Below are 26639 nucleotides of genomic sequence, written 5' to 3' on the forward strand. Positions count from 1 at the left end.
TAGGCCGACAAGTCTAATGTTTTCCAGGTCCAGTTTCATAGCACCTCAGACCTTAAGTTGCAGCTTCCATCTGGCTACCTCAGACTGCATGTTCGTGCTCCCACATGGATTTCAAGTGCTGCAGGCTGTGCACTCCTACTGACTGCAACTCTTCCCTCACCTCTTCCTTTATGCCCTCCTTTATGCCATCCTTATTGGAAACCTCCTCATCGACCCCTTCTTGGCCCTGGACAAGCTATCCTCGCGTGCCATAGCAAGAGGCTCAGTGGGGCATGCCGGTGCCTGCGGGGCTTGTCCACCCATGTCCCCAAGCAGGGCACCGCTGGGTGACATCCAGGTTCAGTGGTGTTGTCGGAGGCGCTCAGCACAATGCTTTTTTTGTTTCAGAAGGATGAACATCTACGTCAAATTAATGATTTCAGCAAAGTTGGAAACAAATTTTGGTTAATTACAATCTAAGGAAAAAATACAACCTGTCAGGTTATGCTTACAATAATAAGGCCTAAAATTAAACTTACTACAAAGAGCCAAATGTACCTTGTTCTGTGGAGGCTTTAGAAACAGCACGATGGGAAACCTTTCCTGTAGCTTATAGGTGTGCAAACGCCGAACTGAATTTACTGACATAGCAGTTGCTCTTTTATTTGTCATAAGAAATAGTTATGTTTAAACTAGTTCTTTGAAAGCTCTCAAACGTTCTTTTCTGAAAGCAAAGCAGGAACAGATTTATTTGCTCTCTACAGATAAAGCTATGGTCAACTAGCAATGCCCTGAGGATAAGTGGAATACTTCCAAAGGCTTCAAAACAGGTAGCTAAAAAAAGCAAGCCTGTTGTCAGGAAGCTTCCATTCACTACAAGAGCTCAGAAACGCCTTTGCAAACATTTTAGGAGTCCACAAACAAAAATTAAAACTGCCTTTATATAAGAGTACATCACACTATCTTTAAAACCAAATCTGACTGAAAGGATTCTTGTTTTCTCTCGTGTTGCAACTGCTTTGTACCTTTCCAGTAAGAAAACCCCAGCAGTGATCTCTGTGGAATGCGATCAGCGTAACGGAACTTCCCAGACAGTGCAGTTGCTCCGTACCAACGCTAATTTTCATCCTTACCGCAGAGGTCAAAAAGAAGCAAGCGAAAGGTACGTTGAGGAGAGACTGAAGCCAAGCTCGAAGGTCTCTGGTTTTCACCCAGGATTCAGGGCAATAGCTTGGAAATAGTCAACAACTTCTCACCTCATTCCTGATATCAGCAAAGGGATTGCATAATGTTAGCACTCTTAATCTAAGTAGTAAATCAATATTTGGAGCCTTGCGGGTTGTTTATTTACACTAGGAGCAGTGACTGGTGAAATCAACTATTTCTTTGATGCAATCCTGTTCCTTCACAGAGCGTGCAGTTAGAATCGAAACAACAGAAAACAAATTTCCTACACAGACTTCACCATTTTGTAGCAAGCGCTCTCCAAAATAAGTTGCCTCAGTTTTCTCTCAGGCTGGTAAAGTTTTAATGTGTTCCTTTTTTTTTTTTTTTTTAAATTGTATTTCCGCTCCTTCTCAATATACTTAGAGCACATCATAAAAAAAAAAGCGGAAGCACGTTAGACCTCCACACTAACTCTGCTCCTCAGGAGTAACATACTTTTGTTCACTCTAGATCTTTTTAAACTGATTCTTGGGTTTTAAAAGAAAGCACAACAAACCCAACATAGCGGTCAGTCATACTCGCTTGGTGACACGAAGGATTATTGCTCTCTCCAAAGAAGTGCATTTCGAGGAGGAATTTCAAGTAGGGGGGAATTGAGGGGAGGCCTGTTGAATAAAGGGCGGTGTTTTAAGAGAAGGGGCCTGCTTCCAAATGTGTGAAGCGTTTTGTTCTTTGCTGCTTTTTGTTCAAGCTAGTTCCATTCCCTTCTTACTCTTATACATGAAAGCAGATTGGAAAATTATCTGCAAATCTGTTTATAACAGTTGCCATAAAATAACCAATTTCTATATTTTACATAAAGAATTAAAAAATGTGTATCACATCTCGTACCTACGGCCAACATAGTGGGCCTTTTGGGGACAGAGCAGGGGGAAGGTAGAGACCAAGGTCACTAGGTCTTCTGAACTAAAACCCTTTAATCAGTTTTGGTACCCTGATCTACCCAGATACAACTTCTCATTCTGAGTCACGTAGAAGAATGTACAGCAACTTGCAAGCGTTGAACGTATGCTTCCATTACATAATTAAGTCTTTGGTTTAAGCCATGTTCCATGCATGAAGCAGAAACATGTACCTGCTTGCAGGCATAACATTTGTATTCTGTAAAAACACCACATTCATTACCTGCTCAGAGCCGTGCAGACTTTAGAGCTACTTTCTTTTCCAGAGGTAATGCCTGACAGTAACTTTCTGCCTGCTTAGGCAGCGAGAGAGACAACTTATTGTAGTATTACCCAGCTACCTGTTACGCCCCACAACACCTAAATATCCGCAGCATTTCAGAGACTGTGATATACTCAATTAATTCACCAGACATAGGGGGCTGCACTCCATATCAATACATACAGCCCAGTAGGCTTCAAAGATACCACAGCTACGATAGCACACGCATGCACGTTTTTGTGCTTGGATTTTGATTCTTTCATCCAAGTGGGCACCTAGTTATTTAATGATCTTGGGTCAACTCAGCACTTCGTAGACAGGACCATTGAGATCGGTAGGTTTGCACACTACATGAAGTCAAAGGAGAATGCCGTTTCAATGTTGTCTTACTGTACCCTTCATGTCAAAACTGAAAAGCCCCATCAGGAGCAGAGCTTTATAGAGTATCAGATCCTAAACAGGATGCTATATGAACATGGAATTCCTGACTGAAGAAGAAACATTTTAAGAAAGGAAAGCAGTGTTGACAGAGATATTTCTGATCTGTACCACAATAAATCTAGGGAAAGATTTGGCACTCTAAATTTCATTTTGTTGGTGCAGTTACATGTCTTATTAGTAGAGCATATGCAACTGTACAATCATTAGATCGCTGCACAAAACAAAGTGCCTAAAAATTATTTTCTGGACTTTAGAGGGAACTTTGAACAGTCATTACAAGGAGGACTTCAAGTAGTTCTCACATAATGAAATATGTTCTAGTGCTGCCTAGAAACATTCAAAAGAAAGAAACTAAAGTGCTGTAAAAAGGAAATGTTTTCTTAATTTTTCCCAAGATCCAGTGTAAAGTGCACAACCACAGTTAGCAATAGCCACAGCAGGCCAGGCTTACTATAAAGAGCCCGTTAGATTACAATAGATTATGGCTAAAAATATGGCTAAATAATTGTCTTCCTCCGGTCTATTCCACGCTCTTCTCATCAGAATCTCTTGAGTCTTACCGTTTTCTTTAAGGGAATCACAACATTTCCAACACTATGGTGCCCTAGTTTAGTATGAACCCATCTGGGGAATTCATTAGAGCAAAGACTAAAATTCAGCAAGGATCTTGACCTCAATAGTTTTTCTATTTACATATGCCACGGCAGAAGTTTGTCTTGACAGAAACAGCAAGGCAAACCTCCTAATTGATACTTTCCACAATTAAATTTTTTTATTTAGAAACTAGATAGCAAAAAAATTTACTTGTTCACCTTAACTTTGTTCCAATTTGTGAGCACAATTTTTATAAAAATATGATACTCCATTAAAAAGATAACACAAGTCCTAATCATGTATGTCTGTGGGCTGGCTGCCACTTGAAGTGCATTTCCAAAGAATATGTAACAGGCAAGTACAAACAATATCCTCTGTTGTACTCCCATACAAATCGTTCTCACAGGGAGCAGTTGAATGTGCACGTATTCCTCCAAATTTGTAATGTGAGAAGTAATGTTGGTGAGATTAGAATGACTCAACTTACTGCTTATCTGTTTGTAGTCATTCCTGTAAGTTTTGGGGGCGAATACACATCAGCAGATTTGCATGAAGGACAGACATAACCTTATGTCCAAAACATGTTTTGGTGCATGAAGGAATACTTACTTAATTTAGAATAACTGCTGTCCTATGTAACTATTACACAAAGATTAAATGTCGTGTTTCTTTGTTTATTGATATTTCATTTCTTAAAGCAAAAACCATAAAACAACTCATAGTCCTTAACACTGACAGACTACGAGCTCTTTTCTGTACCTATTCATGTAAAATCACAGCTACGAGTAATTTCTGAAAATTGTTTGGTGATAAATTGGCAATCTACTTATGCAAGTCTTATAAAATCTTCTTGTTGCTGTGAACTCCTCTATGTGATTTTTTTTTAAACAAACTGTAAATGACTCTTGGAACATCTCTTTCTCTGTTTACATATCCCTATAAGAATCAGTACAAACCGGTCCTGCTTTCATCAAATATACTTTCTTTTCTTTCAGAGATCGCTGTGCCCAGAAGGTAAAATTACGGAGTCACAACACAAAACTCCAGGCCAAGGGCAGATGTATTATATATGCTTTAAAGCAACTAGGTAGCCTTCCAGTCTTAAAGTATTCTACACATCCTGTCTAAATTACAGCAAGCTGCCAGTCTGCCCTGACATGCTCCAGCAGTTCTGCTTCAGCTTGTTCCTGAACTCGTAGGGAGTCCTTCCAGCTTCCATCCTTTCTGTCATGATTTACAAGATGAAGTACCTATCAGAATCTCATTTACCCAGCTTGTCAAAATGTCAGGATTTTCCTGGAATTCAAATTACATTATTTTCATTCTGTCTTTGCAGCAAGACTTTCAGTCGTATCTTGTTTTTTCTAGCGCAAGCTCTTTCTTCAGGGGCTGACTGATCACTGCATTGTTTCCCATCAGTCCGGCAGAATTGCCTCCATAGCACTGTGGAGCAGTGAAAAAAAGAACACAAATTCCAGGAGAAGAGCCTTTTAAAATGTTATTTATGGACAGTTTGCAGTAGAGGTACAGACTTCCCTCGGCAATTTCACATATTACCTTGAACAATGTCATAAATGTGCATGATTTTTTTTTCTTGGTCACCTATTTCAGACCCTTTAGAAGCCACCCACAAAACACTCCCCCCACACACTTTTATCCCCCCCATCCACATATGTCTATACAGGCTCTTGCTTACATGGACAAAGATGCCAGAGTAACAAGTTCCTACATTCTTAGTAGCATTTTTCAGTCATCAAGTCAACATTTCCTTCGCATAGTAGCCTCGTTGTGAAAATCTTCGGGTCTAAATTGATCTGTTTCCATTCACAAACATTTGTGGCACACAAAATATCTATCCATGAAGAAACCAGAAATGACATACAAAGATGAGAAGTACACCTTAACACAGCGTCTTTCAAAAAGACACTTGAATGCTTATCTTAAAAAGTACTGCCCATGTGATGAAGGATTTGACTCAGCACTCGGCTCTGTAAAATAAAAGCACTTTTAATGAAGAGTCCAGGTGACCTTCAATCTTTAACACTGTGGTGAAGTTAACACCACCGTGACCGTTTCAAATGCTGGCACTTGTGACGTTGACTTCCCTTTTGCTGTTAAAACAGAAGAGAATTCTACTTACACAATCAGTTTGTCATATCAGTAGCTGCTACCTACTCGTACACGTTGTTCCTTGGGTTTACAAGTAACGTCATATATGCAAGAAATATTCATAGGATACGCTTCACTTGCACAATACTTGTAATGACTGTGCTTTCATTCCTGTCAGTAGTTCTATTACAAGTTGATTCCTGGGGTCAATTATTTAATTTATTCACAGGACACTATATATGCAAATTGTTTGCAGAAAAAATTGTTATTGTTGTAGCAGTTATAGAAGAAGTAAATGCTTGTGAATGAAACCTAGTTCTGAATATCTGCAGGCGCTGGAGGTGGGGTGGGGAATGGCTGCGTTCTGAGGTGTTCTCTGCTCCTGCTGCTGGTCTTGTAGTCAGAATTCAAAACTGCCTGAAAGTAGACACCGTCACATTATCTGCAACGATACCTGGCTCCAAAGGCCAGCTCAGGTATCAGCATTACACAGAGCTGACAAATACCACGGTAACAGTTTCTTCTTGTTCAGATGAATAGTATCACTTACAGACCTATTTTCTTACTGGACAATGATAGTTAAGAAAGGTGATGCTGGGGGAGTTTCAGCTTCAGCCCATGTTGCCTAGATAATGTAACTTCTTCATTAATATACAGTAGAAGCATCTTCAAATAAAAGACTTGTAGGAGTTTGAGAAAATTAGAAGGTAGTGCAAAAACAGACAGGGTAACAAAAGGTACATTATATTCACTAGACAAACAGCCTGAGCAATTCCATCTCTCACCAAGTTTTTGAATATGATTTTCGTGACATCTTCCAACTTTCTCACTGGGCCTAACAAGAGATGTTACTCTTCACAAACTTTGCCTTGCTTATCTCCTGATTATCAAGGCTACGAACAGCACTATATTTTTTCTTTAAGCATTATTGATCAGTATTTACAGTAACAGCCTTCAGGAGAAAAGTCAAGAGTCGCATACGTCTTAGTTCAGGGCAACGGAGCACAGCAGTGGCAGCACCTTTGCTCTTCACAGTGGAAGCATCAGTTAGGTCTGCCCGCGGAGGCTGTTCAGCGAGCTCTGAAAATCGCAAGTGCACAGTACGTAGCGGAGGACTATGTGCTAGTTCTCAGAATGTAAAGGGTTGCTTAAAACAAAGCAGATATATTTCTAAGACATGTTTTCACGCTGGATCTATGTATGTTATGGTAAGCTCGGAACTCCCAAAATACCAGCTACATGTGTCTTGGGCTGGTGTGGTAAGTTCCTTCCTTCTTATGAGCAAATTTATCACATTAAAAAGTAAATTCTATAATTTGGAGACTTACAAAGCACATAATAGAATATAATTTCACTCTTTCCCCTTTTTATCTCTGCTGTCTCTCAAAGTTTATTTTATATCTGAACACACTCCCTTATAAAGTCATTTACTCTATTTCTTTTTCTTTATGAATCCAGCCTGCAATCTGCTTCCATCGAACTTAACTGCAAACTTCCAGTACGGTCACAGGGAACATGTTTTGTGTCCGTGTTCCCCAAAGCAGACCTGGCTGGCTGGGAGAAGGGGGCAGACCATCCCCCAAGCTTTGCAATGCTTTTTGTGCAGTTGGAGTGCAAACAGTTGATTTTAAATGTTACAGAAGTGTTAAAACACCTTAAGCAGAAAGCTTGTCAAGGCAATTAATCAGGAAAGACCACAATTCAGTGGTCCGGTCCAGACCAGGGCTCTTCTGTGCAGGACAAAAGATGTCACACTGTCCAATGACTGAAGAAATTCCTTATTTATACTGACACAATTCCAGCATCCCTGGTTTTTGTTGTTTGTTTTTGGTTTTGTTTGTTTTTCACTCAACTCCAGAAAAAATCAAGGATTAGCTAGAGATCATGGGTAAAGGGGAAAAAGAAAAGGAAATCCAGCAATGTCTTTTTAGATTAGAAACCTTCCAATATAAAGGAACAGAGCAGGTGTTTTAGGCTCCCATCCCATGAAAGCACCACTGGAAACAGGTCTGAGCCCACATCCATACTCTGAAAGGACTACCATCAGTGAATAAATGTGAATGTCAAATCGCTAGAGTCTATTTTCAGATACATTAATGGGAAATATTGTAGAAAACAGTACCTGGAGGATCTGTAAGATACAGACATAGTTTTTGGGTAGCATGTATGTATGTTGGATAGACTTTGCCATCTACATTTCATGTATCTTTCCACAGTATAAACCAATCTTTATTCATCTGGAATTTTGGCGTCACATTTGAGTCCTGAGAAAATTTCACTCAGTGATTCATTCTTTGGGACACAGAACCTTTGGGTTGGATAGGCTGGCTTACTTTCAAAATTACCTGTTAATCTATCCAAGTGGGCGGTTATTCCCTAAAATTAAATCATGCAATTCATATTCCTCTGCAAAGCAATATCAAAGAAATAAAAGAGCAGAGAACTTCCAGATCCAACTTCCTCTCATCACAGACTGCAAACCTAGGTTGCTTTCAGATTTTGATCCCTGTTATGTACCCATTAAGGGGGAGAAAAGGAATGTGGGCAGCAACAACACCAGGCTTTAATGCGCTATGAGTGTAGTGATTGACATCAGTATCCTCCCAAGTTCTGCCACTAAAACAAACTGCTTGTCCTTTCAACTTAGGGGTACTGGTAGCTCAAAGATGCTGTGAAAATTAAGTAGGTAATGCTAATAATACAATTTAAAGATGCATAAAGTGGTTATTACAACGTGGACTGGGGAGAAGACCCACTCTTGTGAATGTCTTACACCATTGATCAGGTAGCCTTTCTCCGTAGACACGCAGGAAGACAAGTACGCAAATATCATCACGCCGAGTATGATGTCGAAACAAATCAACAAAACCAATGAGATAAATTGGATTGCCAAAATCCTCCCATTGTATTTTACTTCTAATATTTTGAAGGGTAAATTGGAAATATTTTTGATGACTGAAAGTGGAGTGATGTTGCTGACGTGGCTGAACACTACAGAACTGCAGTAGCTATCTGTTCTGTTTTCAATTTGTTTTTATCTCATTTGATTTGATTTGATTTGACTGATTTGAATGTGCCATTCCAGTACCAGTCCAAATGATACTAGCATAAACTGCTACTGAGTTTTGCTCTTGTCTTAATGTCTTCATTCAGTCTATCCAAAGTAGTACTGATGGCAGCCAAACATTTAAGTATACGTTTTCACAACAGTGCCTGCAATACCTTGTAATTCCAGGTACCATCTTTTACTGAAATGCTTCTTAGTATTAGCCCGTGAAGTGCAGAGAATGTAGAAATATTGAAACATATCTGATTTTTGTACCAGAATTAGGGAGTCAGAAACTTCAACTTGAGCATTTGACACGATGCTGCTGAAGAGCAGGGAATTAAAAGCTACCTCCTTATTCAACGTTACACTGGCCTTCAATTCCTTTCCCAGAAATGGCTGACCACAGGAGAGAAAGCCTATAGACGGAAATATTGCTGTGCAGAATAAACAATTACTGCTATGAACACCAGATCTAATGAAGCCTACCTATTTTTTTTTAAACAGGTTTGAATTCCCAGCTCTTTTTCTTCCATGGATTCCTTGTTTACTAAGGACTGACCTCTCATTGCACAACTTGTGCTGGTAATATAAAAGATCATTCAACATTATTCAACATTTCCATGGTAAACCAGGTTGCCACATGACTCTGCACATGCAAATCTTGTATACCTGAAATTTTGACCCAATATCAAATTCTTTTCAAAAAAGGAAGTTGATCTCAAGTTTAAAACTACCCTCGGGCCTTTAACTAGCTAAGTCATACGTAGCTGTTTACGCTGTTGTACAGAAGTTACCTGATGAACTTCAGCCCACGCACAGGGTTAAAAACAAGGAAAAGCTTATAAGGTGGGATACCTTTTCCTCATAGAGCTTTTATAGTGAAGTCTTGGGTCTGTCCTAGTTATCTTGTGAAAGAAGCTTTGTCCAATGCCTCAGGTAGGAATTTCAGATGAGAAAAAACTACAGCACCAGTCTCCTTGTTCAAATTTACTCACAAAATTAGATTTATAATCAATGCTACTGTTTCTTCCTTTCCCCCCATTAATCATTTCAAATGTTAAATACTTTTATATGCCTCTCCAATATGCTACAACAGCACGTGAAATGCATATAGTACTTGCAGTATAGGGGAAGCACTACAAACAGAAATGACACTCTAATTTCTAAACATCTGCTTTTACTTCTGCTACTCATTTAATGGTAAACCTATCACTTAATTTATGAGACTTCTATCCAATTTTCTCTGGTTTTATGTAGTAAAACCAGCAAATGCTACCTCAATGCAATTCCTATTACTTTACACCCCATGCACAAAATTTAGGACCTTTCAGAATTCATCCTGCAAATAGACATAATTAAACCTGGGGAAGCTATCGCACAAAGCAAAGGAACAAGGACAGATATTTCCACACAAACAAGACTCCATGAGAACTGGATCAGGCACTTAATGAGCTTCCATTGGCTTCAGCAGCATAGGGCTCTGTCCTTACTAAGAGGCCAGCAACTTAGATTACTGAAACATTATCAAATATTATCAAATTAAACGCCAGTATGACCCCTCTGGTGCTACGCTGCCTGGCCCACATGCTATAGAAAGTGTTGGCACAAACGTAAGGGAGTGCAGGACAAATGGTAGAGGATTTGTGATGAACAGGAGGCTTAAACAGTTTTAAACCAACCACTCAATTTAGACTAATTATTTTTCTATGGTGTAACTTAACGGCAATTCCTCTTAATACTGGATTAAAAAGTTTAAAATAAGCAAGCCATATTCAATGCCATGGGAGGTCTACAGTAATAATACCAATTAAGCCTAATAATCTTGTAAGTCTGTAGGTCTAAGACATTCCCCTGGGTGTTAGGTGGTACCGAATGTGCCAAATACTGAAACGTGTGATTCAGGCAAATAAACAAATAAATAATTTTAGCTGAGCAAGATTAAAATGCCTGCCATTAACCCCAAATAATCATAAATAAATGCTGTCAAGTTTTTATCTAATGATCAACGTACTCCCAGAAGGATTCCTGCTTTTTTCCCCACAGGCTAGGTGAGGAAATTGAAGAAGGGTGTGTACTATTCAATGATAACGTCATTTTTTAGGCCTCTCTGGAGACAGAATGGGTGCAAAAGCTGGAGCTGATGAGTGGACCTTCTGGGAACTCTGGTTCAAGATATTTCAAAGCAAACTACAAGAAGACATGAACCCTCCCCTTTCCCTAACACCCCCCCTTTTAAGGATCAGAGAAGAGAGGAGAGGGAAGAAGCACCTGGGAATTAAATTTCAGAATCTGATTGAGAATTTTAAAATCTTCAGTTCTACAAGGTTTAGGCTACTATGCTCTACTCCTTACAGTTTAGCCCAAATATTCCAGATTATTCACGCCATTCAACATCCAAAAATACATTGTAGAAGCCTCTTGCTTCTGCTAATAGGCAGACGTATCTGTGTCTGTGTAGCAGTACTCCAGCAGGATTATCGAGAGTTACATTTACTCTTTATTTTGACATTCTATTGACACAACTTGTACCTATGCAGCAAGCTCTATCCCAAATTGCTAGTGAGTTGTGCTGCTTGCATCCTTTACTGATTTTTTTTTTTAATGATCTTCCCCAAAACCACTCTGCCTTTGTAGTGTCGCAGTGACCAGTGGCACAGGTAATTTCCATTTCTTTGCTAAAAATCACCTGCTTCGAAGAAAGGAAAGGACATCTCTTTAATAGCAGGAACCACTACAAGACTGGAAGCCTGACTTTTTTTCTCAGAGGTGCAAACCAGGCGAAAATCAAGCCGGACCTGTGCTGACACCTGCTGTGCAATTTCATTTTTTATTCTCAAATAAAAATGCAAGCACTTTTGCGACAAAAGATTCTATTGCAGAATGCAGAGGTCTAGCCTAATTTCTCTCATTAAAAATCCCCTAGAGGGGAGGAGTTAGACACGCGTGGGAACGGAGAAAACCGTGGCTTGAAGCACAGGCGTGTGCGCTGGTGTGCACAGCGTTTTCGTGCAAAATCAAACAGGCAGGTGCCTCAGCTGAGCAGGTTGCACACATCTCTCTGCCATCAGTTCACGTGTGTACTATCTGCATGTTTACAACCCAAGACGTTTCAATTTCTACAAAAACACAGTCTCAAAATACCAACTACTGGTGACGTTTAAACTGCTTTAGAAAGCATGGGGATGAATGCGTAAGAACTATCGTTAACCCTGCAGATAAAACCAAGTGTTGGCTAAGTGTTAATCATACTAAATTGCACTCATCTGCTTGACTGGGGGTTTTTCCCTGTTTGTTTTTTTGAAAGAAAAGCAGAAGATTTGTGGGGTTTCCTTATTCACAGAACAGATAAGTTGCCTCAGCTAAGAAATTTTCACATGAGCTGTATAAGGCTTCCCCACAGACTTTCTTCAGTTACTAGATAAGTAGCCCACTATGAAAACAAAGGTTTGTCTCCCTCAGAGCTTTTCCACCCATCTGTTACTGAAATACAAAGATATCTAATGAATAAGAGGAATACTAGACCTGTGTCACTTTGAAAACATCTTTTAATTCCTCATGAGAATTATTCTAGATAAGTGCAATATATTAAAGTTAAGTACTGTCTTGGGGTGGAGGCAGACAGAAATTGCTGAAAATAAAGCCGAATAATAAAACTTAATCTGTTGAGATCTACGTTGCATTCATTACACAGACAGAACAATTCTCTCAGTTTGATCACTAGTGCCTCTATGCTCTCTACAACTATTAGTAAAACTTTTGGGGAAAAGATGGTGAGTTGACTAAAATATTGACAAATGCTAACTAAAAATACAAAGTGGGTACTTGGAAAACATTTGCAAGATCTTTTGAACAGAAAAAAAAAATCACCATGTTTGTAATAGTACACGTTTGCAGAAAGGATTTTGGTGCTGACAATGCCTCAGTGATCTGATGTTTCTCCCCTAATGTCACTGCAAGACTTGAAGCCCTTTTCCGAACTCACCCCTCTACCCAAGACAGGTTTAATTACATCCTTTGAGTGAGCCCACTTGCTCACAATGTTTCAAAGCAGAAAAAGCAAGTCACAAAGAACCTTTTTCGTGCTCAACACTACTGCTGAATATCATATCTCAATTCCTCTTCAGTTTTTTTCTTCCAGAGTTCCAAACCCCATAGTTTCTGCATGAACAAACTAGTTAGTCCAAACTTTGATATTTGTTTTATACCTCAGGGCCAGCATTGTAGCTCTACCTAGATGCCTTTTCAAGTACTCTGTCTTGCAAAATGGTCGCTCGAATTGTCCTAGAACTTCTCACAAAGAATTGCCTCGTTCCAGATGACTTCTTCTCTAGGCTTTTATAGACCTCTTTTACAGGAAAATAAACATTTCTGCAAGAGTGCACATAATGAGAAATTTAGAACACTAATGTCAAGCATCGTTGTATAAGCTCTATACCAAACGTACACATCGCATTCACAGATGCAGTATGTCGTGGTTTAGCCCCAGCCGGCAACTAAGCACCACGCAGCCGCTCGCTCACTCCCCCTCGATGGGATGGGGGAGAGAATCGGAAGAGCAAAAGTAAGAAAACTTGAGGGTTGAGATAAAAACAGTTTAATAGGTAAAGCAAAAGCCGTGCACGCAAGCAAAGCAAAGCAAGGAATTCATTCACTACTTCCCATGGTCAGGCAGGTGGTCAGCCATCTCCAGGAAAGCAGGGCTCCATCACGCGTAACGGTGACTTGGGAAGACAAACGCCATCACTCCCAATGTCCCCCCTTCCGTCTTCTTCCCCAGCTTTATATACTGAGCATGACGCCATGTGGTGTGGAATGTCCCTTTGGTCAGTTTGGATCAATTATCCTGGCTGTGCCCCCTCCCAGCTTCTTCTGCACCTGGCAGAGCATGGGGAGCTGAAAAGTCCTTGACCAGTGCAGCAACAACTAAAACATCTCTGTATTATCAACACTGTCTTCAGCACAAATCCAAAACATAGCCCCATACCAGCCACTATAAAGAAAATTAACTCTGTCTCAGCTGAAACCAGGACACAGTACCATGAAATACAGGGCATATATTCCCTTCTTAAACCTTTTCCCCACTTATCTCCTGAGATAATATGCATATAGCACTGCCTAACCCAGAGTCTGTTTTCAGAGTTTTCTTCCAATGAAGGTTTCAAAAGCTCAAACAGGGCTACACGTTTCAGGTGACTGATTTAAGTAACAGTGCAATTTTTGCTTTATATTTTAACGGGAGCCAGAGCAGACCTGCCAGCTAGCAAAACCATCCAAAAGATATTAAAGAATTTTGGGAAGACATTAAGATCTCCACACAGAAATCAGTGCTTTGGTAGGATGTTGCACTGTTGTTAGAATTAATTCTGTATCAGTAGAACGCTTTGAACTTATTTTGCACCGCTCAAATAATTTGTTTGCCTCTGTCACGTTTTTGGGGGGAACAAAGTCAGATTCCGATGTATTACAAAATAGTTCTCAGAATACAAGGAATTATTTTGATAATACCAATTAGACAGGCACTGATTATGCTGCACTTTCTTCCATATTAATATCACCTCCCTGTCAAGTAATAGCAGGTAGTGTTCTCTATTCACAAGATACCAGTGAAAATACCTTCACAGGTAAAGGTACCAATTATATAGATACCAAGTATATTTTAAATATACCTTGTTTCATTTACATAATTTGCAGGTGCCTCATGGCATTACAGAAACAGGAGAGGGCATGTACTTGTATTATGGTGAAGGTTTAAAGAATCTTTTAATGAGAAAGCTGTACCTTATTCTGCTTGTATGACGGAACGTAGAGTTTTCTTCACTTATCTAGCTGACATTTGTGCTCTTTGGACTTTATAAGAGCAGCAAATGGATCTGAAAAACATGAATAACTTGAAATGTTTCAAGCTGGGATAGAAATATTTTTGTTACTTCTTTCCCCGCTTATTGGATAAAGTTTTCAATTACCTGCTTCCGGAGGTCTGGCCACTCCTTTGAGCTATGCACCCACACTACAGTTTCTGCTCATCCCTTTTTCTCTGTTTATAGTAAAGAAGGCTTTAAGGCAATAATTTGGGTACCTCTTTTCACCATTAGTCAGAGTTTCTAAATGGAAAAATCTGTTACTGAGTCCAATATGATCTGCTGGGTAAAACCCCTGTACTCAGTACCACAGGCCGGAGCCCCTGTCCGGGCAGGAAACGATTGTGTCAAGGTTGAGATTGTGGAAAAAGTCTTCCCAGCCATCAGCCAGAGGAGAAAACACAAAGCAGCTGCCTCTGAAGCACGATGCACACCGTCAGCCAAGCTGTTAAACTGCTCACATGTACGTAAGCCATGAATCCTGATGAATTTAGAGCGCTCGGCGGTAAATATTTCTCAGACTTAGGAAAGAGACTAAAAAGGGCTGAGCTATCTGGAAATCACAGACCTGAAAAAGAAAAACTCTTTTGCCTTCCTTGTTCTATTACTGAAAACTGTTAGCAAGCATTCACTGATGTAGTATGAATAAAGGAGCCATCGACTACAGGATTCATCTGAATACTGAGATGAGAACATAAGCGGAGATATTAAATCTGCATAAGATATGTATTTTCTTGTTTCCTTCAAACACTGTGCATTACATTGGTCTAAGCAAAAAACCCTCTTATATTTACATATCAACTCCTTTCCAAAAAATGCAATCCTTACACATTTCAAGAAAACTTGAATTAAGTTATTTATCACTAAATTTCAGTCCAGTGACTGCTGCAGTTTAGAGCTGGTTCCTTCCTACCCCACCTCATTAGAGAACTGAGAAACCGATTTCCCTCTTTCAGCTCTACCAGGAGAGAGCACGATTCCTGCCTTCCTTTCTGCAAACATTGACACCTTTTTCCAACATTTGTTCTATCAATGTGTGAAGTATCAAAAAATGCTTGATGCGCTTAGGCCCCTGCCAAGCCCCCGGTGACCCAGTGCCCTGTCATCACACCTTTTGCGGAAACAGGCATCTATTCTTGGTATTTAAAGTAAAACTCCCTTATAGAAAAGCATCATGTATCATGCAGGCGTGTCACGTATCATTAGAACAGAACTAGTCCAATTCTTGCTATTTCATTTCCTATGCGTAGAAAAGTAGCGATAACAACATCCTCAAGAGAAAAAAAACAACAAAAAATTGTGCTGCTACTGAAAAAGAAAGGGCGGGGGGGTTTATTGTCTAATAGAACATTATAATGAGACTTTAAGAGGGTGAACAACCACTAGAGGGCTCATTATTCCATACAGGCTTTTGAACAACATGGTTCAATAAACCTTGCAATAACAAAGAACTTAGATGTGACCTCTGTCTTGTGTGAGGCTCCTACACTTTATGAAACACATAAACTCGCACAGAAAACACATAAGTATACCAATTTTTCCTCAATAACTTACTAAAACAAACTCTAAAGACATGCGCACCATGGTCTTCACCAGGGGCTGCCAGGGAATCTCTGCTCCAGCGCCTGGAGCACCTTCTCCTCCTCCTTCTTCCCTGACCTTGGTGTGTGCAGAGTTGTTCCTCTCACATATTCTCACTCCTCTTTCCAGCTGCAATTGCACAGGTTTTGGTTCCCCCCCCCCCCCCCCCCTTCTTAAATACGTTCTCTCAGAGACACTACCACCGTCGCCCATTGGCTTGGCTTGGCCTTGGCCAGCAGCAGGTCCATCTTGGAGCCAGCTGGCATTGGCTCTATCAGACATGGGGGAAGCTTCTGGAATCTTCTCACAGAAGCCACCCCTGTAGCCCCCCTGCTACCAAAACCTTGCCACACAAACCCAATACAAGGGTATAAGAGCAGCCTTTTGGTATTTTACAGCATGTATTTTAATGGATTATATTCAACAGAAATGTTAAAAAGTGTGACTGATATCTATGTATGCTAATAAACGATAGGAGGATCTAACAGAACCCATGTCTGGCTCAGAAATCTTTGCGAAAAACGCACACCACCTGATATATCAATGTAAAAGCTGAGGTATTGAACACCTCCTTCCCTAAATCTCACAAGCCATAAAAATACAGTGATAACACAGTAATATGACATAATATACCTGATCACATACTATTCCATGATAGAATGGAATAGTACAAGTTTTGTACAACTTAATTAACCAGAGATTACGTCATGTAATAGTTCTCCTTTCTACCTTTTGTTTTGTTTCTGAGACTGGAATTACATTTGTTTTACATTACGTTAAATATAGCGGTTCCCCGATTTTGCATCCCAAATGTCGCTGTGGTGTTAATAATAAAGGCAAATTCCACACAGAAGTTTAGGGAAGACAGAAGTGTTCAGAATCTCTCAGGCTGAGATTCACAAGTAGTGACAGAATGTCTCATAATCAGAAGTTAGATTCCAGTTTTTAAGACTGAACTCAGTCTTAACTAAAAGGGTTTTCAGTAAGTCTTCACAGATGGCAATGTGCCCAACAAACTACAGCAAAATAGAACAAAACTAGAAAGCACAGATTCTTCTCCCTGCATATCTATGTAGATTTATAGAATCACATACCTCCTACGTATACCAGTCATAGCTAATATCAACTCCAACAAACATGAACCAGGCTAACAATTCTTGTAAAACTAATACGGCAATCAAGTTCATCAGTGATTTCCTTTGTTGACTTCACTTATTTTTCTGAGACATCAGCATTAAAAGTATCTTGTAGTCTACCTATAGATATTTCAGAGATCACCTTCCATTTGGGTCTGGTTCACTGAAAGACTAGCTAAGCCTTGTTAGGAAGTTTATTGAATTGTTGTGGATATAAGCATCTATAAGTGTGCATTATATTAATATAATATTTGGACTTGGAAGGCAACAGTGAGAAAAGTGCTGTTAAGGCTGAGCTTCCAAGAAAAAGAGTTTGGGTCATTCTTTGTGAAATGCCTTTTATTATACTTAGCAATATTATGGTGCTAGAACTGGACAACGCAAATGCCTTGAAAACTGAAAAATGGCTAAACAAACACAAAAGGGAGTGAATGTCACTGAGCACTTGAGGGCATAAAATGTTTAGTTACTGATGTGTGAAAAGAGCAGTCATTTCTGTTAGTTCTCAAGACACTTCAAGTTTAAGAAGAACACATAAATAACATCTGGATGGAAACTAATTTTCTTCACATTGTGAAGATTGTCCTTCACAAAGGACACATTGTATATGTTTTATAGCAGATCCATTTTTTTCACACTCATCTTAACAAAAGTATTTTTCCCAAGCTCCAAACAACTTCAGAGAATGCCTTTACTCATTTAACACCAGAACCTGCAAAGAAACCGATCACCATTTCTCAGATGCACCCTCAACCTGTATTACAGTCACTGACAGTACTGTTCGACCTTCTAACTTCAACATGGGTAACTAACATGCAGATGAACTGTTAACTATGATTTTCTTTACCTCAAAGCATACCTCGCACATTCATGATATTTCTTTATTTCTCCCTGCTTTTACCTCCAACTATTTTGGTGTCTATTAATATTGCAGCTTTTTATGTAAGGGAAAAAATAAGTCAAATACTGCAAACATGACAGAAATGTGATTCAATGAAAAGCTGGTTCACACAGTTGTCATCTAACAAGTTTCTGTTGGTGCTTTAAATAATTATTTTCAGTCCATCAGATTAAAAAACATGAAAATGTGATATGCTTTTTAAGCTTCTATCTTGAATATTTCAAGTTGACGTTTACTTTTTTTCAGTATTGTCTAGCATATGTTCTAGCTAAATTAGCTGACAGGGAGAGACACGATAAATGCAACAGCCTTTCATCTTTCTCTCAAGAAAATTCCTTGAGAGGAAATCAGCAATTACACTACCACAAACCTTTCTTTAAATTCATAAAAAATACATGTGAGCAACTGACTAAACAGAAAGAAGTCAGAATAACTGATGGAAGAATCTCTATGAACCTAGATTTGTAGCAAGGAAAAAACCAAACAAACAGCAAAATAACAATGAAAAAGCCACCCTGTACTGAGTGGCTTACCAGATTGAATTTGTCCCAGTGGTTGCCCTAGAGGCGCTTCTGGTTGCAAATGTAGTTTTCAAAATGTGAACTGTAGATAATTCATGAAAATTATAGTGAAAAAGTATAGTATCTATAAGCATCTCCATATTTGGGGGGGGGAAATATTTACTCTGGGGATTAATGACAATATAACCACTAGCTCTTCATTATTTCACTCGCTGATACCCGCATGCAAGAAGAAAGATACGACCTCACTGATTTGCTGGGCGGCATCTTCTTGTGCCCTAGGAAGGAGAGGGCCAATTTTTTTGCCACAACTTGAGAATGAACCACCAACAGTTATTCTGAACATGACCTTTTATAAGTTATATATAAAAACTGGAAGAGAAAAGAAACCTATTTCTGAACTGGTATTTCTCCTCACTCGTGCTCAGTTTGAGCATGCTACATTTATCAAAACTAACAGTGAAGGAAATATTCATGGTTAGATGTTTTTCCTAAACTAAACAGTTTTGAAGGCTACGTTTAATATTCTCTTGCCCTGTCACTGAAGTAAAATAAAATTATTTAAAAATGGAAATCAAAACTGATCAGTCTATTTCCCATGTTCATGCTGAGTCAAACAAAACAAGGAATCAGCACGTACCGTAGGCAGTTGTTAGCAGAAAGGACTCACTCACGTTTTCTTCTTTTCTTGTCGTTTGTGCGCGGGTACCAGAAAGAAGGCAGCAGAAGTACACAGTAGCTAAACCCCCTTTATATTGCCGGCAGTAAGGTGCCTCTCAGCTGGGAGCCCGAGAAGGACCACGAGTTTTGATTCTTTATACACAATTTTAAGACTAATAAACATATTCATTTCTACAATTTGCATAACCTATTGGCTTTGGCCACGACATCACTTGTTACCATTTGCTTTTGAGTATTTGTTCACGCAAAGCTCCCGTGCAAGCATGCTTAATGCATATTTATTAGTTGAGTTTGCACCATTTTGTTGCAACTTTGGTGCTTTCGGCCAGTTTGGTCTGGTTTCTTCTAACAGCAGACCCTCTTGTACAGGCGAGGTCACCGTCGGTCAAGTTCTCTTGTGCATGTCTTTGAAGTCATCTTTACGTGGTAGCTTTTTCTTATGTAACATTCCCTCCTTTTGTTTTGTGCATACTTGCACACTTCAGATTGGAGCTGAGTAGTATTTGTACCCACGAATTTGAGCAAGACAGGTTGAGCATACTGGAGCAAAACAGAAGAATGTGATCCCTGAAACAAGTAAAACTCCTAATATTGTTAATACCAAACTCATAAATTGTTTCAGTATTGGGGTAACAGAAAGAAATAGATGTGACAACCAGTTCCACCGTTCTATTCCTTTCAGATCCTGTCTTATGTTTTGTATGGAAGTTTTTAAGTTTTTCAATTGGGCTTCTATTGGTTTATCGTTATCTGTGAGATTCAAACAGCAGTGTCCTTCAAAATCTTCACACTCATGGTTGGCCCTAAGCAACAAGTAGTCTATAGTTGCTCTGTTTTCTAAGATTGCTTCCCTGTTCGAATGTTGTTCCTCTTGTAGTAACAGAAGCAAAGTGGAGGTGGCATTCAGAGTTTTTGCTAGCATACAGGCCACCTCTGTCAGCTGGAGGTTGGCACCGAGTGCTAGTGCAGGGACTTCCATTAACAATGTGCTTAATGCTACTGCTTCCGCTTTGCTCAACAGATTTGCATTTGAGTCACAATTCGCTGGTAAGGCCTGAGATAGGCTCCTTCTGCTTCTTTTTGTGGCGTATTTGGGTGAGGTGTTTCTTTTTAGTAGGGAGACTGTGAGTCTTCCAAGTATGCACGGACCTCCGGCTGCATTTTTGGGTACATAATTATAGGCCTGGAGTCCACATAATAGAAACCATCCTTTCGGAAGACAGATATCAGCAGAGTAATAGGAAACCTTTGCTGTGGTATTACAGATTAAGTCACTGTTGTTCAGATTTACTGATGGTGCAGTAACCATATACGTACAAGATCCAGCTGGAGTTACATTGAGAAGCTGGAATCCCATAGCATGCTGATTTGGCCATGCGGCCGGTGTTGAGGCTTTCCCTGTATAGGGATGTTGACTATAGGTTAGGTTCACCTTAACGTTGGGCAAGTTGAAGTCATTATGTATTAGTAACAGGGGTGTGCTCACGCCTATGAAACATGTAGTTGCAACTTTTGTGATATCTGACTCATATTGTACACAAAATTAATCTGAATTATTTAAGGCAGTCTTTGCTAATAATAGGCACCAGTTCAAATTCAGAATTACGTGTTGTAGTGGAATTCCTCCGATCGTGTTCAACAGCAGCAAAAGGATGATCATGACCAGGAGTTCGGTGCAGCTTTCACCTGAGAGTGGTGGATCCCTGTGTCTTTACCTGCAACTTCAAGAGCAGAATAAGTACATAACAATACTTGCACAGGACTCTCCCACCCAGGTTGTAATGCATCTTCAGTCTTATAGATCTTTATCGTGACATAATCTCCAGGTTGATACAGATGCAAATAGTCTCCTAAAGGTAAAGTTTGCATAATTACAGCTTCATACCATTTATTTTAAAACTATTTTGTAGATATAAGACATATTGGGTAACTGCTTCATCCCCTGCCAGAAGGCTTGTGTGTGCTGGAACAAAGGTTCCTGGAATTCTGTCTGGTCTTCCAAATAAAATCTCAAACATTTATGACCTGGGTCTGGGCATCACCTTAATTCTAATAGTGCTACTGGTAAAGCTTCTGTCCATTTTAACTGAGCGTCTCTACAAATTTTTCCCAGTTTACTCTTTAGAGTATGGTTCATCCTCTCCACCTGTCCTGAGGATTGGGGCTGATAAGGCGTATGCAGTCTTTGTCGAATTCCTAAAGCTTTATACAGGTTTTCTAATATTTCAGCTGCAAGATGTGATCCCTATCAGAGTCTATTTCCTCAGGCACTCCAAACATGGTATGATATCTTTTAGAAAAGCTTTAACCACCATTTGAGCAGTTGCTTTTCAGGTAGGGAATGCCTCTACCCAACAGGATAATTGTTCCATTCTAACCATTGGTGGTTTTGTCCATCTTTTGGAGCCATATCTGCAAAGTCAGTCTGTAGCTTCTGGAACGGCGTCCAGGCCCAAGGGCACTTTCCTTTTGCTCTTGCCTCTGTCTTGGACTTTGCTTTATATTCTGCACATATCAAACATCCCTTTGGGACTTGTAATATTGCTTGGGTCAATCCAGCTGCCACCCGTGACTGACAGACTTGATTATCTAGGTAAGATGCTCCTCCATGTGTCCAATGGTGAAGTTCTCTGACCAAAGGTATCAACATAGTCCTGGGGAGAAAAGGGTTTTTTCTCCTTCAGCCAGATCAGAAGTATCTCACTGGTATGGCTTTATGGATCTAATTGTGAAAGGGGCCCTTGAAGATCTTGGAGAAGCCTGGTGGGTCCCCCTCCTTTCCCAAAAAAGGAATAATTTCTTTCACAGCAGAATGGCACACACATGCTGCCTCCAGCTTTACAGACCAGGTGTTGCTGCCTCTCTGCCTGTATGGAAATCACTTTGACTGAGCCAGTAGAGATATCTACCTGGTCTTTTCAAACTTAGTTGTGGAACTGAGCTTTTATTTTCAATTAAGCAGGCACAACAGTTAGGCCAGCGACAGTGCTGTCGTAGTGCTGTCCTGTTGAGTGGGGCAGCCCTGTAACCGTCAGGAAGGGGAGAGCGACGAGTGTTGACTGGGGTGGACGGAGAGTGCCGGGCGGGGAAGAGGAGGGGTCCTGAGGCGAGGGGCTTCGGCCGCTGCTCACAGGCTCCATTCATCTGTGGCTCCTCCCTTCTTGCAGGCTGCTGCTTGCAGCTCTCGTCCTGGCATCGAAGGGCAAACCCAAAAATTAGCCTTGCCCTGAGCCGAGCTGCTTGCTTCTCCTGAAGCTTGGGAAGGAAGGGGACTACAGAGGGGCCGTCCTCGCGTTTCATGTTTCGTCAGCCCGACAGCATTTTGGCCTTGATTCCACCTTGCTCCTACCTGTTCCTGGACAGTGCCGGGGAGGAGAAGAGGCACCGTGCCACCATGTCTCGTTACAGCCTCCATAATCTCCTGGACTGGATGTACGGGGGTGTGGACCCCAGCTTTGCTGGCAACGGAGGGCCAGAATGCGCGGCCTTTCTCTCTGGGCAGCAGCGCTTTGTGGAGAGTTTGGTCTTCCTCAGTGTGGGCGTCGTGGAGATCCTTCTGTCCCTGTGGAAGCTCAGGCAGCTGCATTTCAAGGAGCTGGAGGGTCATCTGCTGCAGCAGCCCCAGAGTAAGCAGGAGAGCTGGGGCAAGAATGTGCTGCTGGTGGTGCTCTGTCTCATCTTTGGGCTGGAGGTGGGGTTCAAGTTTGCCACCAGGACCGTCATTTACCTGCTGAATCCCTGTCATGTGGTCACCATGATGCAGGTAAGGCTTGTGCACAGTCACCAGGAAGTTTGCTCTAGTTTTATGCTTGCGAAGCAGTATTTTTCCCGTGGTCGGTTTGTGGACTAAAAGTGCATAGCGAAAGTACAAATGCCCAGAACTGGAGAGCGGCTCTGTCAGGAGGCAGCAGCTCCCCTGGGTGCTCATGGCAGGCCTCTGGGAGAGGACCCCGGAGATGCCCATGCGTCAGGAGGCGAATGCCTGCTCCCAGCCTGCCGACGGGCTGCCAAGCATGCAGGAGAGCTGCCAGGTGAGGGACGGGGCTGGAGGGAGAGGCCGGCGGTGGGACAGGGCCAGGCTTGCAGGCACTGTAGTGGCAGCTGTGCCAAGGCAGCCACCGCACACAGGCAGGGAGCCCGAGGGAGACAGCAGGGGAGCCTGGCCGCCGGAGCTCTTCCAGCCAGGGCGCGGGGGCAAGGGCCACAGTCACGCTGCCTTCCCCCTTGGCTTCTCCTGCAGACGGACAGCCTGGCGCGCAGGGTGGCACTGCCCCGCAGCAGGGTGACACAGGAGGAGACAGCTCGTCTGCCAGCCTCGCCGCCTCTCCCGAGGCAGGCAGCGACGCAGGCAGCAGCACCCCGGCATGCACCCGCAGCTCAGGCACCAGGAGCTGCCAGCACCTCTTGTAAGCTGCCTGCTCTGCCAGCAGCAGCCTCTGCATCTTCTGCCAGGGGCAGGGAAATGGCCATCGGCACCGCAGCCAGCGGCCACCAAGAACTCGTCCCACCTGCTCGGGGCATCCACGGTGACCGGGGACAGCCGTGAGGGCGGAGAGCCAGAGGCCTACCCTGCATGGCCTCGCAGCCCATGCCACCACGGCTCTGCAGGATACAATCCAGTGCCTCGTGAGTGAGGTCGTAGGCAAGGTTGCAGCTGCGAACCAGGGACCCGGCCAGCAGCTGGCGGCACAGCAGGACCGGGCACACAGCACGGGTGCAGCAACGGCACAAGAACAGCCGAGGTCCGGGCGGCCGAGGGCGGCAAGGCCCCCACAAACCAGATGCGCCTGATCCCCATGAATGTGGGGGCACCAGTGCTGCTGGCAGGGCCCCTGCGCAAGCTTTCCGGGGCAGGGACCCCAGGCCAGGGCACCGGGGAGAAGCAGCAGGGCAGGACCCAGCAACACTGGCGGCGCACATCAAGTGCTACCTCAACGGCAAGTCGCTGCGGGTGCACCATGAGGCTGTTGCGGAGCATCTGCGGAGCATCTGGCTGTCCTGTCCATCAAGATGGAGACTGGAGGAGCTGGAGCGGAGCTGCCTGGCCAGCACCGGGTGCAGCCTGGCCCAGCTCAGAAAAGCTGCTCTGCGACGGCAGCAGGACAGCCTGGAGGAGGGTGAGCTCCAGCAGCAGGAGGAGAGGAGCAGCATTTCTCCCTGACCCGGTCTGGGCAGCTCAAGGCCAGACCCAGGCAGGTGAGTCCTCTTCTATGGACAACAAACTGGCATTTTGCAAATGCTCTTTTTTTGGGCAGAATACTGCCCGCTTTCACGTTCTCAGCCAGTTACTCTTCTAATGTCCAGATTCCGTTACCCTCATTTTGCTCTAAATGTTTCCATTTTTCAGTTTTTTCTGTGGGCAAAGTTTCGTATTCTCTTTTTCTGTCTTCTTCAGTTATGGTCAATAGCATCTCCTTCACCTTCGTAATTCAGTCAGTTCTTTAACTGTCATTCAATCATGTTCACTAGACTCAAACAATTTGAAAACATTTGGTTTTCGAACATCTGCGTGCTGCTAATCCATTCTTTACCTACTCCGGGCTGAGATAATTTTGTTCTCGGCATCATCACCAGTCCTAACTCTCTGCTTGCAGGTGATCTTTTTTGGAAGTCTCATCGCCAATCACCAAAGGCACCCATCACTTTAGCTTTCTTTAGAATTTGTTGACAGATTTTCTTCTCTGTTGAGTAGGGGATTAATCTTTTCTCTGTCTTCCTCTGAGTACGAATATCCTTACAGAGCAGTTTTTATCGATAGCTCTCGACAGTTCAATTGTTTGGCAGCATACCTTTTTTAGTCTTTCTTTCTTATTCTTAGTAATCTGACCTGTCTTCCTTCATATTCTCTTCATGTGCTTAAGGTCAATAGAGACCTCATGGTGTGGTCAAGCTAACCTTACTGTTATTTCTATTCTACTCATAATTGGGATAAATGCGCCCTTTGAATTATTTTTCTAAAGCATCGTTCCTTTTCTTAACTCCTTTCTTTCGACTTCCTTCCTACGAGGTCTTATCTATTAATTGCTTAAGTCTTTAGCTTTCATGATGCCTGTTTTTATTTAGCTGTTCTCTTTCCTTCCTCTTCTACGGACAACAAACTGTTGTTTTGCAAATGCTCTTTTTTGTGGGCAAAATACTGCCCACTTTCACATTCTCAGCCAGTTATTCTTCTAATGTCCAGATTCCATTTACTTGTTTTGCTCCTAAATGTTTCCATTTTTCAGTTTCTTCTGTAGGCAAAATTTTGTGTTCTCTTTTTTAAGTCTTCTTCAGTTATGGTCAATAGCATTTCTTCTTGTATTTTTGGTTGGAAAGGGTTGTAAGGCTGCAGCCTTAGCCGCACTGTCGGCCAGACTGTTTCCTTCAGTCAGATCAGCAGTTATCTCACTGGTATGGCTTTATGGAATAATACTGCTACTTCTTTTATTTTTTCTAGAGCATGTAGAAGATCCAAAATTTGTTCTTGATGTGGTATTTTCTGTCCTGCTGACGTTAGAAATCGTCTTTCTTTCCAGATCAGTCGTGTTGCAAACACTACTCCCAGAGGACGTTTGGAGTCTATGTGGATGTTAGCGGTTTGATTTTCTGCTAGAACACATGCTGGAGTTAATGCTGTTAATTCTGCAGCTTGTGCCCCGAGGTGTCCCAGAAGAGCTCTCGCTTGCGGCACCATAAAGGGCATGGTGACGGTGTATCCTGTAACTCGTCATCCCTTTTTGAGGTAGGATGATGTGACGGATGTACCCACTGACGGAGTGAACAGTGCTTTGGTTCGGGCACCGCCGACAAGTAGGCCTGACTGAAGTCAGTCAGCCCTGCTGGGCAAACCGTGAGAATTGTGCTAGGCCATATCTTCTCAGGAACGAAGGCGTCCAGGCCATGTCTTACCAGGAGCTAACAGTACCAGCCTGAGCTGGGACTAGACAAAAGGAAACTTGCTACAGCCACACACCTGCACGTTCACCAAAGCGGGGTTTGACTACGAGTCGATCCCTTCATGCTATAAATATCCGTAGCCCCCGAGCCCACGGAGCTCTCCTGTGCGGCAGCAGGCTGCGTGGCGGTGACCTCCCCTTGAGCAGGGACGCCTCTCAAGGTTACCCCTCCAGGCTGAGAGACCCCTTACCCGGCATCTGATATCTACAGCGAGGTAAGCGACATCTTCTATTAGATCTACAAGCGTATTGTATGCTAGCGACATTGATACACGCCCAGCTATTATGAGAACTGTAGTAAGTAGTAGAGTGTTTGACCGCCGCCTAATTATCACAGTCTACTTCCCATGTTCATGCTCAATAAAACAAAGCAAGTAATCAGCATTTACCATAGTCAGTATAGCATTGCTTGCAGCCCCACTGCTTTCGCAAATGATCCTGGTTTTGATTACTTTTTGAAAGG

At 42.0% G+C, this 26639-nt stretch overlaps 1 long non-coding RNA gene across 1 annotated transcript in view; it reads right to left on the minus strand.

Annotated features, from left to right (window-relative positions):
- Window positions 1-4868: 4868 nt before the first annotated feature.
- Window positions 4869-26639, minus strand: part of LOC142415112 (uncharacterized) — a 29327-nt gene continuing 7556 nt past the window's right edge. Inside the window, exons 2-4 of the long non-coding RNA XR_012777292.1 lie at window positions 14342-14433; window positions 12769-12931; window positions 4869-5931 (exon numbers count right to left, since the gene is read on the minus strand). This is a non-coding gene — a long non-coding RNA (uncharacterized LOC142415112). The remainder of the gene's footprint in view (window positions 5932-12768; window positions 12932-14341; window positions 14434-26639) is intronic.

Source organism: Mycteria americana, chromosome 10 (assembly GCF_035582795.1).
Source record: "Mycteria americana isolate JAX WOST 10 ecotype Jacksonville Zoo and Gardens chromosome 10, USCA_MyAme_1.0, whole genome shotgun sequence".
NCBI classification, from domain to species: Eukaryota; Metazoa; Chordata; class Aves; order Ciconiiformes; family Ciconiidae; genus Mycteria; species Mycteria americana.